Below are 19406 nucleotides of genomic sequence, written 5' to 3'. Positions count from 1 at the left end.
TCATAGCCAGCAATCTGTCTCTGCCTCAGGAATGCAGGGATTAAAGGCGTGCACCACCACACCCAGTCAAATGTGAGTTTATGTTTAGTGAATGACTGGACTTTTTGCCACCTGGCTTATACTAACAAAGACATCCTTGGATTCTAGTTTTTTTTCTACTTGTGGCAAGAGCTAAAGAAATCCATACAGAGCCAGTGAGTAGCATGTTATTGCTGTTATTGTGGCTGCAAAGACAGCATGCACTTTATTTCACTTTTTCTGATGTAGAGCTTTAAAAAATTATTGCAGGGGCTGAATAGATGGCACAGTCGTTAAGAGCACTGGTTGCTTCTGCCAGAGGATCCAGATTTGGTTCCCAGCATCCCCATGGCAACTAACAACTGTCTGTAACTGGATCTGGCACCCTCCTCCAGCCTCTACAGGGACTGCACACATACGGTGCACAGACACATGCAGGCAAATCACCCATAGACATAAAAAAATCTTCAAAATCTTAAATTATTTGGTTTATTTGATTGTGTTTTTCTGTGCTCATGCATGAATGCCATAGTACACACGCAGAGGTCAGAGAACAACTTGTTGAAGTAAGTTCTCTCTTTTCACCATGGGTTCCTGGGGACCTAGCTCAGGTTGTCAGGCTCAATGACAAGTGCCTTTAACCAACGGCCATTTTGTAGGCCTCTGCTCAGATTTTTTAACATGTTTTCTGGAGATTTGAACCCAGGTCCTCCTGTTTGTGTAGCATCTGCTTTAGCCAGTGAGCGGTCTCCCCAGAAAAAAAAAAATGTTCCAAATAGAAGACAATGTCTAGCAACTTAATAAATCATCTTCATGTTCAAGTTGAAGATGCAGATGAAACTCTTTAACTGATCTATAAACCAGGAATCTGTCCACCATACAATGAAGCATTACTCAGTCACAAAATGTGAAGTCTCAACACATATTGCCATGTGCATCAGCTTTGGAAACAACACACTAGGCCTGGAGAGATGGTTCAGTAGTTAAGAGCACTTATTACTCTTGCAGAGGGCCCAGGTTCAATTCCCAGCACTCACATGGAGGCTCACAGCCACATGTAGGCCCAGTTCCAGGGATCCTACAGGCATGCACGTGGTTAACTCACATGTACACAGGCAAAACATTCATAGAGTAAAATAAATAGATCTAAAAAATAAAACTGAATTGTATATATAGAAAAAGAAACAACACACTAAATTGAATGGGCCAGATACAACATGATGCCGGGTGTGTGTATTGTCAAACCAGCAAATCCAGAGAGAGTCAGTGGGTGATGGGGGCTAGAGGAGGAAGGAGGGCAGACTGGAAAATGACTGCTGAGAAGCACGGTGTATGTTCCGAGGGCATGAAAATTTCTAGAATTAGATAGTGACGAAGTTGTGAAATCCTGTGAAAAAACTGAAAACCACTGAACCGGATGTTTTAAGATGCAGAATGTTGAATGTGGAGCACCTCAACTATTTGAAAACATAAATAATCTTAAATCACAAAACTATTTTTTGTGGAGACAAGGTTTCTCTGAACAGCCCTGGTTGTCTTAGAACTCACTCTGGAAACCAGGCTGGCCTCAAACTCACAGAGATCCTCCTGCCTCTGCCTCCCATGTGCTGGGATTAAATGTGTGCCGCCACCACCTGGCTCATAAAACTTTCTAAACTGAGGTGTTCAATATTTACCGTTCATGAAACATCTAATGAATAAATACTAAATACACACATAAGATAAAAATGGAGAAGTGCATTTTCATGTATGTGAAAATTAAATCAGCTACTGAGGCATGACTGCTCATACCTGTCTTAACTCCAGACCAGAGGTCTCCCATGATTGGATCACACACATCAGGGAACATGGTACAGACTTTTGCTTTTGTTAACCTGGTGGACAACAAGAACATTTGGGGCTTGTCGTTGTGGTAAGCAGCACCTTTCCTCTCTCCACCTGCAGAAATTAGAGACTAGCTCACACAAACCAGCCTTATCAAGAGCTCTGGAGAAAGAGGAGGAAGACGCAGGGCAGCTGAGCACATGGCTCTGTCGGCACCAGGCAGGCCCCCAGGAATAAATACATTTATTGCTTGGACAGTAAAAAGTACTGGAGAGTTTAAAATAAATTCAGAGTTATTTAAACTTAATTTATGACCAGGAAAATAAACCCTCTCTTCCACCATTAATGTTTTTTATCTGGGCCATCAAATGTCACACACTGCTGATTTTGGATGTAAGGTCACTGGAAACAACATATCAAAGGTGTCAGCACCACAAATCAAGTGAAATTCCCTTAAAAATAAAAACGTCAGGAGTAAAATAATAGGCCATAGTTATTTCATGCTGTGAAAGACGTGTCATATATCAGAGGGCTCACCTTTTCCTACCTTGATGATGTATCATTCTCAGCACTAAATACACTCCTGCTCAACAGATAAAGTAAAGAAAACAGGCATCGGAATGCTGATGATCCCAAGAATGATGACACATAATAACTATCTGGAGGCACATAAACACGAGAAGACAGACTGCGGAATATATCAAAAGACAAACAATGGTCCTGCATATATGAAGCCTGCCACCTAGCACGTCAGTTACTTTAAGAGGGCGTCTTAAAGGTCAGTGTAAGCAGAGCCTTTGAAAGCAGAATACGAACTCCATAGGATTTTGGATAATGAAGAAGAGAATTGCCAGGCTACAGCAGTTCGGTATGGAAGTCCAAATCTGGAAGCAACCCCCTGGTCTTTTATCCCAGGATTGAATAAAACAGAAGCAGGTGCCAATCTTCAGGGAGAAGATGGAGGATAAAGGAGACTTGGAGCAGGCAGGTTCTTTATGACCCTCATGTAATGCAGCTGACAGGCAGTGGCATTCGCCATCATGAGTCGTTGCTAAATGCATTAACTCTTGGCAGGGTAAATTCGCCCTGGATTATGCTTTATGGAAAAGCATCTGACTAAAGGGCTTATCAAGGCCTCAGGTAAAAATGACTTTGTTTCACCCTTGTGACATATCTTACAATGATGTTCGAGGACGTTAAGGGTAAAATCGTGCTTCCCGATTCAAGGGCTCATAATCCAGTGGATGCAATGGCTCTGGGGATGGATAATGGAGGATGGAGCTATTCACGTAGAAGCACAAATTTCGCCCAAGATGGTAGTAAGCTGTTAGAAAGAAACTCATAACACTTTGGTTTAAGCCTCCCAAAGTCCTTCTATCATGGGATGAGGAGGGGGAAGGTCATGCTTCCAGGTAGCAGGTAACGAGAGCTGTAGAGGGCCAGCACCATCGCTGTGTTTCGCCAGGGTCCTTGTCACTGCCTTCCAGAAGAGTGAACATGGTTGCCCCATGATGGAGTGAGTATAAAGGGATGATGATGATGATGATGATGATGATTATTATTATTATTATTATTATTATTATTATTATTATCTAACTTTTGCATCCCTGTGACCAATAAAACCCTCACAGAAACTACCTAAGGGGGAAGAGGTTTCACTCAGGTGATGGTTTCAGACTGTCACAGTTCGTCTTGACAGGTACTGGGGGTAGGGTAATTCTATCTGAGATATAGAGGTGTGTGGCAGAGACTGTGGCAGACAGACCAGAGAGAAGAGACCAGGACCGGAACCAGTAGAACTTTCAAAGCCCACCCCTAGGGCCCTACCTCCACCAGCTAGACCCCACCTCCTAAAGGCTCCACTGCCTCACCAAGCAGTGCCACCCGCTCGGGAATAGGCATTCAAAACATTTTAGACTGTAACAGACAAAACTTAACAGATAAAAATCTAATTCTCTTCCCTTGACTGATGCAGAAACTGAGACCCATCTGCAAGAGGCCTCACTTTCTACGGCTTGATTCTGGTCAGTGTACTTGTGTGAATGTCACGTGTCTGCTCCGCGTGTGGTAAAGCACTTGTTCTGAGAGACAGGCTCCCCTCAAACAGTTTCTAACTGTCCTAGCTTTAATGTTCAACTGCTGGCTTCTCTGAAGGTCAGTTTCTCTGAGAAGCCACTTATATTTATACTTGTGGTTGTTTCTGAGCAGCTCCATAGGGTGTTGGTGTTAGAGAAGACTCCAGAAGAACATGCCAGTATAAGCAAGTGGTTAAGAAATGGTCAGCTTGAATCAGGACTGACTGGCATGCCCCTGCAGTAGCAGCTTGAACAGGGTTCTGAAGCCCCTCTACACCCTGTCTTCTTTATTCATAGGGTGGTGTGTGAGGACAAGAAAGAACACTCTCAGAAGAGCCTGCCTTGGGTCAGGGACCATCATGCATGCACTAGAGGTCCCTGGTCCCTGTCCCAGTCAGTCTTCACTATAAACATGACTGGGTTTAGGATCACCTAAGAACTGCACCTCTGGGTGCCCAGGAGGGTGTTTTCAGAGAAGTCCTAAGGAAGAAAGTCCTCTTTTGAACATGTGTGTCACCATCTCATGGGCTGACGACACAGACTGGATAAAAAGGAGAAAACAAGCTGGGTGCCCTGTTTGTTTCTCTCTGACTCCTGACAGAAAATATAATGAGACCAGCTCTCTCACTCCGTGAAGGTTTGCACCCTCAAACCACGAGCCCAAATAAGCCCTTCTTCCCATAGGTTGCTTTTTGTCAGATATTCTGTCTCAACAAGGAAAAAAGTAACGACTACAGCCCGCTATCAAGCACACCGCCCTTCACCTCCAGACAGACGGAGTCTAGACGGAGCGTGGGACTGGACAGCACGATGCGAGAGGACAGAGCCCACGTAGCTGAGGGATGCCCTACCCCACTCTGTCATCACTTGAGCAATCTGCTTGAAGGGTGGAGTGCAATTCAGGGTCATATCAGGAGAGACAAGTGCCTTAAAGTCAGCCAGCACCCTGTTTATTTGTGGGCTTGGCTTATTAGAGACAAATGATGCCAAGGCAGTGCTACAGGCATCGGGTGAATTATTTATACAACCAGTGAAAATGTCTAGCCAGATTCCAGGCCTTCCTACCCCTTGTTCTTCCAGCCTGCTGTGTAGAATCTGCATCGCACACTTCCTAGTTCCAGCCACTACAGTTTACCTCGGGGCCCCATCTTGAAAATGTACCAGTATTAGATCTACATGGTGAGATGTGAGGCAGTATAAAGGAGGGGGGGGATCAAACCCCAAATTTAATTTTGAGGAAAACCACGGGTTGCTACCAGATGTTTATGGAAGAGCCTTACTGCATCAATTAGACCTTTCAACATAGCGAGCGTGAGACATCTAAGATCAAATGCAGTGATACGACCCTTTTATTAGTTCTCCCGAAGGTCAAGGAGCGCTTTCACTTCCTGCCGGCGTGCGATCTCACTCAGAAGTAATTGCTAGCCTCGCTCTCCTATTCTGTGGAAATTCAGTATAATTAGAGACATATTTGGTCCTTTACCAGCTCGAATTCTTGCCCAGCAGTTTCCAGCCTGTTGCCTTTTCAAAGCACTTTATTAAAAACTTGTTTGACTGTCACACTCTTTAAAGGAAAACAATAACTCCCAAGCACATTTTATGGGAGTTGCTCAAAATATGGGCCGCAGTGCCAGAAACCAATAAACTCAACCCACAGAACTTCAATCAGAGGCCTGCCATAAACTGCTACAGAGCAGCCTGGGCATGCTTGACCTGAAAAATTGAAATTCATAGCTATAATACCACTGTTTATTGGAGAAACTGTCACCGGTCCCTGCAATTTTTAAGACCATGTTCTTATTCTGTTGACTACAATGCAGCTTAGCCCCCACTACATTCTTTCTCCTCTAATGAAGCCCAGGCTCTCGCTGTCATACCACCCAAAGTGCCAGCGTGATGGGTTGGCACGGTGCTAGTTATGTTTTATAGAGTGAGATACTTGAAGGGACAGTGGGGTTTAGGCCACACTCTTAAGAGGAGCCATCCTGGGCCTGTTGGCACAGGGAATTTTAGATGAGAACTTCCAATAAGCCCAAGGACACTGAGAATCAGGGCCAGCTCTTTGAAGAGCACAGAGTCAAGAAAAGCCCTCCTGGAAGCAAGCCAGCAACAAGAGGCTGCTGGGAAAACGAGCGCTGCTCCCGGTCACCTTGCTATGTTCCAGGTAGAAGAACACAGTTGATATCCTAGTCTAGACATGGCCTTTCCTAGGGACTTAATTCTTAAATGGTCTCTATTACAAATGGTACATTTTGGAGGGGAGGCTTCCAATAGCTTCTTTGTTTAAAATTACCTGTTGTAGATTTCAGCATGGAAATTTACCTCCTAGACTGGGCAGTTTCTTGGCAGATGTTACGTTAGATGTCCATAGCATTTAGCTTTGGGGAATACTAGCACAAACTCAGGTCAATAGCATTCAAGCGCTGAGGAATGAGGACAGTTGGTTGGGGAACCTTGATCACCAACTTCACTGGATCGAGAGATGCCTAGGACATCAGTAAAACACACCTCTGGGTTTGTCTGTGAAGACGTTTCCAGAGATTAACTAAAAGGGGAACTTTGAGACCTTCCCATTGTTTGGGGACCCAGATGATGTAAAGGGAAAAGAGAGAAAGCCAATAGCATAGGTGGGTCTATCTCTCTCCTTCCTGACCACCATGAAGTGACCTGCTCACCCCCACTCCACATTCCCCTCCAGGATGCTCTGAAACCTCTGACATCATGAGACAGGGTAACTCTTCCCCTGTGAGTTATTTGCCTGAGCTATTTGGCCACAGTGGGAAGAAAGCTGACTAACAGAGAGTAATTCTGTAGACTCTGTGGAGAGAAACTGAGGCTGAGGCGTGTGGTTGTCACGGTCTTAATTTCAAATAAAATGCAAACATTTGAGTTATTCAGACTGCTTTCCCTTTCTAAGACCTAGGGCTAGGAAGAGTGGGCCCAGCAGGTGAAAACCTGCAAGTCTTTCCACTTCTGCAGACCAATCTGGCTGAATCCAAAAGACTAGTAAAAGAAACAATCGCGTAATATAACAACAACTCAATTGAACCTATTTTAGAAACCAATTTGGTTTATATTAGCACCAAAAATTGCAATGTCTGTATTTAAACCAAACAGGGTACACAAGGTGTATATGAAGAAAACCATAAAACTCTGATGAAAGAAATCAAAGAAGGTCTGGAAAACAAAAAAGATGTCTTGATGAGCATGATATTCTGCCCAGTATTGTCAAAATCTATGTTTCTTCCAACTTAATCATTAGATTAATCATAATTCTAACAAAAATATCAATAAACAATTTTGTGGGAACCAGTAAACTAATTCTAAAGATTATGTGGTGAGATGAGAGGCCCAAAGTAGCTAAATTACGCATGAAACCAGAAAGTAAGCACTGAGCATCCACGATTTTTGCCAAAGCTGCAGTCATGAAGAAAGTATGATACTGGCAAAAGAATAGATGAGCAAATCAAGAGAACAGAAGAGAAGGGCCAGAAACAGACCCAGGAAGACCCAGGAAGCTTTGAAGGCACAACAGAGCCAAGGTGACTGGTGCAACAGCAGCCTGCCGCTTTGGGGAAAGACAGTTCAGAGGTTTTGTTATTGTAGAGTAGATCTGGGAAGCGCTAGGGGAGGGGAAATGGGATCAAAACATATTGCATCATATTTTCAAAGAACTAGTAAAACATTTTGAAATAGTATATAGTTTTAAATTACATATATACTGTGTGTCTGTGTGTGTGTGTGTGTGTGTGTGTGTGTGTGTTTGTGTGTGTGCACATGTCAAGGTCAAAGGGTGGCTCTCAGTAGTAGTCAGTTCTCTTACTTCACCATGTAAGCCCTGTATTCAGGTCAGCAGGATTGATGACAACCATTCTGATGGCCCAAGTTCAGCATTTTAAAAACAAGACCAGAATCTAACTCTAGGATCCGACAATTGTACTCCTTGGGGGTAACCCAAATGGCTTGAAAACCTAAATCCACCACAACTCAACACAGGGATGCTTGTCGCATTTTGCTTTGCTTTGTTTTGTTTTCCTGTAACTAAGAGAAACTGGGTTATACCAAGATGCCCATCGATAGACAAATTAGACAAACACCCAGACAGCAGAACTAGTGAGCAGCAGATGAGAAGGTGATAGAAGGAAGGAGATCAGCGTGGATGACTCCACAGGGTGTGGTCCACCATCAGAGCATCTGGAAAGGGCCAAATCATGGCGACAATGAAAAGCTCGGTAGGTGCCAGGGGCTGGATGCAGGGAGGGGCAGGCGGGCAGAGCACAGGGGACTTTCAAGGCAGGGAAACTGCTCTCTGCAGACGTTTGGATGTGCCTTCCTGACTCTGCACGGTTTCAAAAGCCATAGGATGTTTCCCACCAGAGTGACCCTTAACAGAAACTGTGAATTTTTGTCAATAACTATGTATCCATATTATTTTGTGGATTATAACAAATACGTTATAACGAGACGCTACCGTGAGTAGGGGGTACACTGTGGACAAGAAAGACATGAGAGGGGACTGTATTTCATGCTCCATTTCCCATAAATCTGGAGTTCCTCTGAAAACTACTCATTTCTCTTTCAAAAAATCTGCTTTGTGGAGACTTGTTTGAGCAGATGGCTCTAATTGCACAAAGCGGCTCACTTTGTCTTGTTCTACAGACTTTGGCCAGTGGGACGTTTACTGTGAGAAGTGGTTTATTGGCCTTCCATCAGGTCTAAGCAATGCTAACCAAATACTTTTAAGTAATAGACAGACAATACTTTCATGTCTAATCTGCAGGTGAGGGGATTGAGTTTCAAAGATAAATATAGGGGGCTGGAGAGGTGGATCAGAAGGTAAGGGCACCGATTGCTCTTCCAGAGGACCTGAGTTCGAGTCCTAGAACCCACATGGTGACTCACAACTGTCTATAACCCTAGTTCCAGGGAACTGAATACCGTCTTCTAGCCTCTGTGGGTGCTGCACACTTATGCTACACAGAAATGCATGCCGACAAAATACCCATACAGATAAAATTATAAAATAAAGATGGAAGAAATAATGTTTAAGAAAGATGACAGCCGGGCGGTGGTGGCACATGCCTTTAATCCCAGCACTCGGGAGGCAGAGGCAGGCGGATCTCTGAGTTTGAGGCCAGCCTGGTCTACAAGAGCTAGTTCCAGGACAGGCTCTAGAAACTACAGGGAAACCCTGTGTCGAAAAAACCAAAAAAAAAAAAAGAAAAAAAAAAAAAAAATGACATACTGCTGGCTGGAACCAGGCCGTCTAGTCAGAATGTTATTAATTGATTTGTTGACTCTCATTCACCTGTGGCGCAGTTATTTTAAGACACAAAACAGAGGTGTGACTGCACCACCAAAGGCAACATCAACAGCTGTCACTGGTATGTTGGGAATCCTGGACTGTGACTCCACTGGCCATTGGGCAGTCCCATACGGATCTCACCATTGAATCGGTCACGTAGAAAAGGACTTTTCCTCGATGGTCAAGCCCACCTAGTATGAGAGGTCTCTGAGAGGAGGAGGAGGAGGTGGCGGCGAGTGTGGGGACCAGAAAGACAGGGAGGAGGCAAGCATATTTCTAAAACGGAGCCTGGCTTCCTGTCCTCTCACTTCTCTGTCAGGAGGGCTGGGCCATGCTGCTATAATAAAGGAAGGTTTAGGAATGTAAGATAGTGGAGTTCACTTCTCCCTGCCCTCCTGGTATTCCTAAGGGGTGGTAAGGTCTGTCTCATTTTGTCCTCACTCAGGGCTCTCACCATCGAGACCCCGCCTTCTGGGAAGTTGCTAATCACCAACGCAAGGAAACAGGTGAAGAGGAGTCAAACTCCTGCCTCAGAGGGTTCTCTGGAGGGAGACACACATCATCTCCTTTGATTAATTATTGGCCAACGCAAGATCCTTGGCATGTCTAGTTTCAAGGACATCAGGAATGAAAGCCTACTGTGTCACAGCAATGAGGAGACAAACTAGAGCATCTTGTAAAATGCTCCACCCACTGCAAAATAATGTCACATCTAATGACGTCACATCTATCTCTACCACTCCTTCAACTACTCTGGGGCGTGCCAGAGAACACTGAGAAGGTTCTGAGCTTTTTCTTGAAGCCAACAATGTGGGGGGATGAACTGGAACCATGATCTTGGCCTCATGTGGCATTTCAGCTCTCACGGCCCCAGGTCCCTGCCCCTGGGGGCTTTGGGTTTAAACATTATGACTAGGGTCCCCACCAGTTGCTCCTATCAAAGGGCTGCTCATAACATTTCCATTCAAAGTCCCTGTGGCAGGCACGGCTGTGTATTCCTAGTAGTGATCTTAGCTTGGTGTTGTCTGACATAAATCTAGGGTGCCTATAAGGACTCATTTTTATCCCCTATTGGTGCTGTGTGAGGAAGGCACATGATAGGCATGACTGCCATCATTAATTGTCCTGATTGTGGAAGTCAGTAGGCCATGGAGAAATGGGAGTCAGGGCAGAGATGAAGCAGACAGGATGGAAGAAGACGCAGAGCCTGCGGAAAGAGGAGAGGACGGTGTCTTGATGCCCGAGAGAGGGGGTGGGGACAAGCAGGGAGGAGAGGGATATGATGTGGCATCCCTTCTGTATGCCTGAATATGTTTTATTACCATTGGTCCATTGGTTATTAAAGAAGCTGTTTCAGCCAATGGCTTAGCATAGTAAAACCAGGTGTGAAGTCTGAACACACACACACACACACACACACACACACACACACACACACACACATATATATATATATATAGAGAGAGAGAGAGAGAGTAGGCAGAGTCAGAGAGACACCATGTAGCTGCCAAAGGAGAAAGATGCCAGCTGCCAGCCAGAACCTTTCTGGTAAGCCACAGCCTCATGGCAATTCACAGATTAATAAAAATGGGCTAATTTAAGATATGAGTTAGCAAGAAATACGCCTAAACTATTGGTCAAATGGTGTTGTAATTAATATAGTTTTTGTGTTATTATTCGGGTCTGGGCAGCCAGGAAACGAACAAGCAGTCTCTTCTTACAGGCATATAACCACTAAAATCCAGGGGTGGTGTGATAACTGAGCATGTAGCACACACAAATAATCCAATATAATCCCAGCATTTGGGAGGCTGAGGCAGGAAAATTGGGAATACAAGGCTAACCTGGGATACATAGAAGCCCTGACTCATTAAATTCAAAACTAAACATAAAATGATAAGGCCAGTGTCTGTCAATCCATAATCAAGCTAAAAGGCTAAGACACATACCTAGAACTCAGAACAAGGCCCAAGAAGGTCACTAGGTTTATGGAGGACACTGAGAATGTTTTCTGATGGCAGTGGCAGTTGAGACAGATCCTTAGCCCCCCTCAAGCACTCACTGATTTAATAAAGATTTACTACGCACCAGCTAGGTGCCAGGCAGAGGGCTAGGCCCTGAGAGGCAATGGCAGACACACAAATAAACCAAGAAAGGTAAAAACCAAATGATTATCCTCATTTCACCCACATACAGCCCGATGGTGATTATTTATTCTGTGTCTAGCACAGATGGAGTTCTCGGAGGTGGAGTGAACATTTGGGACAAAAGAAACAGAAAACCAAAGACACAGGAACACGAAAATGAAAGTCAAAGAGGGGTCATGGCGCTAAAGAGGGAAAGGCTGCCAGGAATAAAGCAATAACCGTGTCTGGAAGCATTCAGTGCCAGGCTGTGCCCTTGAACTTCACTGGCTGAGCGTCTTTCAAGGGTCTGTCTGTGGAAATGTGGCCACTTCAAGAGCCTGAGCATGGAAGTCAGTGAGGAAAGTCTGGCGATGGGTAGGTGAGATAGGGAAGGGCACAGAGCCAGGACACTGGCTGGAAGGATGGGTGGGGCGGGAGCTACACTTGTGAAGGCTAGTTTGGACAGGAGAGGGGCAGGCAGCCTGAAGGCTCAGGTCGCTGTCAGCTCAGCTGGCCTCTTCTCAGCTGCCTCCTGGGCCTCTGTTTGCCCGCCAGCAGAACAAACATATACCACCAGAGGTTGTTTTGAGAAGAGCAAACCGAAGAAAGTGCTAGACACAGAATAAATAATTATCAGTGGGCACTATGTGGGCAGAATGAGGGTAGTCATTTGCTTTTTACCTTTCTTGGCTTATTTATATAGCATAAGACCATGGACAAACTGACAAGCCCAGTCTCCACCCTTAGACTGGACTCAATGGCTGGAGGCATGGAAAGTACCTGTGCAGAGTCAGGATGAGGTTGATGGGTAGAGATGTCGGCTAAGAAGTCATCAAAGACTCAATGCCCACCAATGTGAATGTATTAAACATGAGAGAATTGTGCCCTTACGATGCCCCGCATAGTAATGTTATGCAATCTTGGCTATCACAACTTAAATTATATTGAATAGAAACAGATTTAAGTAGGGGTACATTTAAATGTGCCTTTATAGTTTCAGGGCTTTGTGGCCACAAGCAAGGCAGGAACCATTTAAAGAAAGCCAAATATAGAAGGTTCTGTTTGGCGGATGGAAAGTTGGGTTGACTTAGACACAGAAGGGTTGGACTAGGATCTGGGCACTGTGATGAGAGAGGTGGGAAACAGGAATCTTGGAGAAGACACCAAGACAAAGTGGGGGGAGGAGACAGAGGCTGTGGCCTCTGAGATGTCACCACAGTCACCACCTGGTAAGCACACAGCTTCAGTGTCCAGCTCCTCCAACCTGTCTCAGATCTCCCTAGGTCCACATGGTTCCTCCCCATATAACACTGTTTCTAGCCCCTTCTCATGTCCCTTCTTTTCCCCAGCACTGTCTATATCCTCATAGCTTTGAGCTTTACTTCCTACCCAGTGATGCCCACACACCTCACAAGAACCAAAATTTTACAAAACACCATCTTTTACTATCTAATTGACCAAAATAGGATTCTAGAGTCAGCTGAAGACTGTCAGAAGCCTTATGACTCCATCCACCTGAGCAGGGAGCAAGCCTGTTTCAACCATTTTAGATATTAACATGGAGCATTTGTGAAGAATTGTCTAAATGACTGCTTGACTTTGCAATCCCACCTTTCTGTCGCCATCTCATAAATGTGTTAATCTACTTCTTAAGAGCTGCTTACTGCAATGTCTTGAGTCCATGGCAAATTATGGGATATATTAATTGCCATCCATTCAAAGAATACTGATCAGTCTCTCATGGCTCTGCATATCTTGGCCTGGAAAGATATGCTGTAGATACCATGCAGAAGTGTGTGTGTGTGTGTGTGTGTGTGTGTGTGTGTGTGTGTGTGTGTGTGAGATGCCTGCACACTTAAAGAAAAATATGGACTTAACTGCCAATAATAATTGTGTCTTGAAAATAGAATTTCTTAGACACCTGTAGGCAGTTTCATGTTATACAAAATATTATTAAAACTGCTAACATTTGAAGCTGTTAATTTTTCTTTTACCTATTTGTCAATATTTTATTTCTTAAGTAAATTTAAACTAAGACAAAAGAATAGTCCTGATCAAAGGAATCGTCTTGGTGTTGCTCATCCTTACAGACTAAACTATGACTGAATTCCTGACAGGTGTCCTGGTTGGTCCCCTCTGGTCACGTGGTAACTCTGATCCCATCAGGGTGGGGTGGGCGTGTGCTAGTCACAACCATGTGTGGATTGTGGTAAGGACAGTTTCATCTGGATGGGCTTGAGGGTACGAGTACACACTATGGCACTTAGGACTTTCACCTCAGCCACGAGTACATGCTACAACATGTAGGACTTTGCACCTAGCCCTGAGTACAAGCCTGGAAAATGTCAGTCTTTCAGGACCATGTAGAAAGGAGGGGATTTGAGGGTGCTCAGAAAGCACAGAGAGGAAGAAGGTATTTGTGAAACTAAATATGAAGCTAAGAGTGTTACACAGCTGCAATCCCAGCACCTGGAAGGCTGAGACAGGATGGTGGCGAGTTCAAGATCAACCTGAGTTACATATCAAAGCAGCCTGAGCTACTTAAGTAAGACTTTGCTTTGAAAGTTAAAAAAGAAAGAGATGAGAGAAAAGAAATATGAAGAGAGTCAAAACTCATCAAATATTTACCAAACAACTATTATGTGCTCATCATTACACTAGTGCTGGCTAATCTCAGAACAAAGCCAGTAAGTTCCTTATTTTCATGATGCCAGGTCTAGAGGTGGACTAGCAGTATTTAAGAGTTGTATAAGCTAGAAATAACAAAAGACTCAATACAATAATAGCTTAATCAAGTCAGAACAAGATTCTTTCTCTCATCAAAGAAGTCCACAGATATTTGACTAATGGCTGGGGGCCCTATCATGTCCCAGGTCATCGAAGATTCTGGACCCTTTTACCTTGGAACACTGCTGGCTTCAGCGTTTGTCTTTCATCTCAGAGTCCAACCGCTTGCTTCAGACTCAGAACCACATTCGTATCCAGCCAGGAGGGAGAAGAAAAGAAGAAAAAAATGGTGCTTGTGCTGGCTCTTTCTAAGGGCACGCCCACTTACATTTGATTGGTCAGGGCTGAGTTATGTGGTTACCCTTACTGCCAGGAGACTGAGGTACCTGGTCTTGTCTTGGCTGACCACACTCCTGGATAAAAAGGGTGACTGCGCTACTCTGACGTAGAAAGAAGTGAGAAAACATTCGAAAGCATCACCGAATAGGAAGTTGTTTGATGACTGAAACTTTATGAGAAAAAAACAGTGGGTTATTAAGAAGGAGGAGCCCGAAAAGGCCACTCCATTGTGGAGAGATTTTTAGCTGAAACAAGAATAAGAGGCAATCATAGAGAGAACTGGAAGAAGAATGTTCCTGAGGGAAGAGATAGCACAGAGTCCCAAAGGCAGGATCAAGCAGGAATCAGCTAAGGATTGAAAATGTACTTGTGTGCATACAAGGCAGCTACATTCTGGGGACCCAAAGTGAGCCAGAGATGGTGTGGTTATTAGTGCTCTTACATATAATAATATATAATAATGTGGTATGGTGTGTGTGTGTGTGTGTGTGTGTGTGTGTGTGTGTGTGTGAGGAAAGAGAGAGGATGTGGTAGTTTGAATGTAATTGGCCCCCAAAGCTCATAGGGAGTGGCACTATTAGGAGGTGTGGCTTTGTTGGAGCAGGTGCGGCCTTGTGGAGGAAGTATGTCACTGTATGAGGGCCTTGGGGTATCATATATACCTAAGCCATGCCCAGTGTCTCAGACCACTTCCTGTTGCCAATGCAAGATGTAGAACTTTCAGCTCCCTCTCCAGCACCATGTCTGCCTGCACGCTGCCATGTCCCACCATGATGCTAATGGACTGAACCTCTGAACTGTAAGCCACCCAAGTAAATGTTTTTCTTTATAAGAGTTGCTATGGTCATGGTGTCTCTTCACGGCAGTAGAAATCCTAACTAAGAGAGGGGCTTCTGTATCTCACTTAGTGTGTGTTCACCTGCCTCAAACATCCCAGGTTCAAGGCCAAGTAGGTGAACAGAGTAAAGAGTCACAGACCAATGGCTCTCATAATTATAATATACTTTCTGCTACTAAAGCTCTGTTCCTCTCTCCTGCTGGTGCCCCCAGGACTCCCAGGTGTCAGTGCGACTCCAGCATCTCTTTGGCCTCCTGGCAAAGTTCTTACATTGTCATAGACTAGAAGTGGAACATATACGATTGCACTGGTCCCAAGGTAGCTTGGCCAGAGGGTGAAGGCCGTTAAGAACTGTATAGTCTTTCTACTCAGATGCAGGGTTGCAGGGCAAGTTCAATGAAGCCAAATTATTTTGCAACTACTATGTAATTTAATTCTCATTGTATCCGAGGCATTGGGCAAATGGGTCTTATTCCCAGTGCACAGGCTGAGAAGAGAACTGAAGCAGGAAAGGTAATTGATTGACCTAAGGTTAGGTAGCGGGCTGAAAGCATCCCAAGCCTGCGTTCCATGGTGTGGGCTGTGCTTGCTCCAACACACACCTTCCCGGTGAGCTATTCACGGAAACCGAGGGTCCCTAAAGTGAGGCAGTCAAGGGATGCCTGGGCAGAGAAGTCCCAGGCAAACTGGAACAGTCTGGGGACATCAACATGTACTTAACTAAGAAGTACAGGGGTGGGTGGAAGAAAACAGGTCTCAAGCCTGATGAGGCTTGTCACAAATGTTTTATAATTTGCTTTCAAAGTTGAATTGTTCATGGGGAAAAGGAAGAGGCACCCAACGTGTCTAGAAAGGTTTTATTTTTTCACTATAAATCCTGAGTTCAGAGAGTCTTGCATCAATGAAGCTTTTCTTCCCCTGAGTTCAGCCTCCCTGACTCCCAGCTGCCACTGGTTTAGTGGCCGTCTCACCCTTGACAGACCAAGCCAACCCACTGGACAGTTAGAAAAGGCTTTGGACATGACACGAATGTGCTCACTCACATGCTCACACAGGGGCTGAGCTCAGGACTGGAAGTAAAGTAGGGGTTAACAAAAGGTGTATAAGAGAATCCAGGAAGCCATGTGTCCTCAGAGATGAACAGCAGCGGGCTTTGTTAGCAAGGGATATTTGTGGGTATTAAGGTTTCCTACTTAGAGTTCTTACCTGGGACATTGGGCAGCCCTCTTGAGCTGCATCTTTTATTCTGATCAGATGGAGAAATCGAGGCAGAGGCAGAGCATTTAACAACAGGCCCCACTCCCACTCTTGTCTGCTCTGACTCAGAGTCTTTGGAGAAGCCTACAGGAGGCACTGTGCATAGGGTTATGACCACCACAAAGGCTACGAATCTATTTGCTTTCTTGCTCTTTTTTTGTGTCTCCTGAGAGGAATCTGGCCTTCCAGATACACAGCTAACTTCAAGTCTCATGGTTGCTCCATGTGACATGCTCTCCCTTTGGAACCTGAGCTGTGTCCTTGGTATGGGAAGGGTTTAACAGACGGGCCCTGGGATTTCTGATTCACACAGAGAAACAGAAACATTTAAAGGGAAGTTGGACGCAAGTGCTCTGTTTGGGGGCAGAGAGGAATTTGAAAGGGTCATGAAAATCGTGGCTGATGGGGAGGAAAATCCAGACTGTTATTTCATCGGGATCCTGAAACTGTAACCAAAGGATTAAAGATGAGGACAGGGTAAAAGCCGGTGGGCCTGACAGTTGCCTTTCAGAAGGCTGTGCAGGCTGCAGGTGCCTCCTCTACTAACAAAGGATGACTGTGTTTGAGTCCCTTCCAATGTCTTTTCCTCCACCTCCACAACCAACCTTCTGTTCTCAGCTACACAGGTGCACAGCTCAGCCCCACAGTGTCTCACAAAAGCAGCTCCAGCCAGGGTATTCACAGACATGATGGTTGAATTTATGAGCCAGGCAGCAGTAGGTCCCCGCCTGAGGTGGAGCTCACACAGTCCCCCACTGCCAGGAGTTCCCTGCTTCTATGTTACCAGGTCCTGTGAAAGCCTGGACCGGTGTTGCCCCACTTCACTCCCTGCTAATAAATCCGGGTGGGGTGTGGAAAGTGAGCGGCAGACCTGGAGTGGATGTTTACAGCAGGCAGCAATGTCACGAGGGTGTCAGTCTGCCGCACAGCAAGATGCTCTTAGCAGGGACTCTGGTAAATCTCACTCTAATGGCTGCACCTCTCCAAGGGAGGCGGCAAACTTAGCAGATCACACCTTTGCTTTGCCTGAAAGTTTTCAATGTCACCACAGGCAAAGACCAGACCCCAAAAGTCAGGGCTACTTTCATAGGAGGATGAACTTCCAGAATGTGGAGGCAGGGACCCTAGATTCCAATCACAGTTTACCTAGGCCAGCTCTACATGCCCAAGGGCAGTGGTTCTCAACCTGTGGGTCATGATTCCTTTGGGGTGGGGGTCATAGATCATATATTTACATTATGATTTGTAAAGTTAGCAAAACTACAATTATGAAGTAGCAACAAAATAATTTTGTGGTTGGGGGGGGGGGTCACCACAACATGAGGAACTATTAAAGGATTACTGTATTAGGAAGCTTGAGAACCACTGCTTCAAGGTGAGTCACTTCCCTATCCTCTGGGGCAAGAAGAGAATGTTTTCCACCTGTCCTGTTTGTGGACAGCTGAGATATCATGTATATAATATTCAGCATGTAGCAAATATTTGTATACTAGTTACAGCCACTCACCATGTTCAGCATAGGAAGTGGAGTGTTGAGCACGGACTAGGTTTTCCCCAAGCAAATCTTATGGAAATATCCAGAAGCCTGCATCACAGCCAGATAAAATCCAGTGTCATTTCCAGGCCCTTGCTGACTCAGGAGGGGTCCCCTCTGTGCTTCCTTCTCCTTTGGCACCCACCCTTCGTTTACAATCTACCCCTGCACCTTTCCATGGCTGCCACTCCTGCCAAAGCCGGTGGCATTGGATGAGTCACTTGGATTTCCAGCGCTGGCTGGGGACAGAAAGTGTCACAAGATTCGGGCCTCTTTCCTGGCTCATCATCCACTCAGTGCCACTTCTGGATGAGTGTGCACAGGTGTCCTGGCATGGGCTCTTGTCTGTGCATATCACACGGACAGCCATCGCACGCAACCCTCGCATTGTCTTGGGGACAGAGGACAGTCAATTCCTTGGATCTTCCCCTTGGAAAGCCCTGGAGGTATGAATTTGGAAAGAGAAAAACCTTAAGAAGAGGGTTCACGTGATGACTAGCTTATAGCATCAAGGAGCCATTAGAAAACATTAGAGGGTGAGAGAGAATGGGAAAGAAGAACCGCAGCAGCTCCCTCTGGCCCAGTCACTATCTCTTGGATCCAAGAAACTGCGGGACATGATTTAACATGGCACATGAAGGCGTCAGCTGGGTTCACAAGTGCAAGGCAATTCAGAGGTATATGTGCCGTGTGATGCTGATGACATTTCTCCTTAGAGTCCAGGCTGAATAATGACACCCAGGAAGTACTCCAGATGGGTAGTCACCATCATGCTCCCTCCTGGAGACAGGTTTCTGGGCCCCCAGGAGCACAGGCAGAGAGGAGGGTCATAGACGGAAGGTCCTCTGTCAGCCTGCCCTGGAGTTCATGTTGAAACACTTAAGAAGAGTAACATCGGCAATCAAAGACCTTACGGCACCAGTGTTTTGCAAGGTTACTTTTCTTCTTTGTCTCTATGGGCAACATGAACCGAAGGACCAAGGCACACCCACTAATAGCCTGCTTCCGCCCACCCAGCCTGGCTGGTCACCTGCACTGACTATATTTTTCTCTTTCCGCCTGTGAGCTTCACACAGCATAGGGAGAAGGATCCAAAGAAAACAGTTTTGTTTCCCCTCAATGACAACATAATTAAACAAACTTTCACTGGCTGCCTTCCATTTTCAAAGCCCATGACTGGGCCCTGTGGGGGTGGAACAGGAAACCCTCTGAGAACCGTCCTGTTAGAGGGAGACAGACACATCCAACTCCAAAGTCATACATCCTGGCTAAGGGTTCCCAATGCTTTCAGTGGTGGGTTGAGTGGTACAGGGGGAAGGATGGGCTTCTGCTATGCTAGGCTGCCTGTCCCTTCTTGAACTGC

Source organism: Arvicola amphibius, chromosome 2 (genome assembly GCF_903992535.2).
Source record: "Arvicola amphibius chromosome 2, mArvAmp1.2, whole genome shotgun sequence".
Classification (NCBI taxonomy): Eukaryota; Metazoa; Chordata; class Mammalia; order Rodentia; family Cricetidae; genus Arvicola; species Arvicola amphibius.
The sequence above is the reverse complement of the archived record's forward strand: the minus strand, read 5'-3'. Positions refer to the sequence as shown.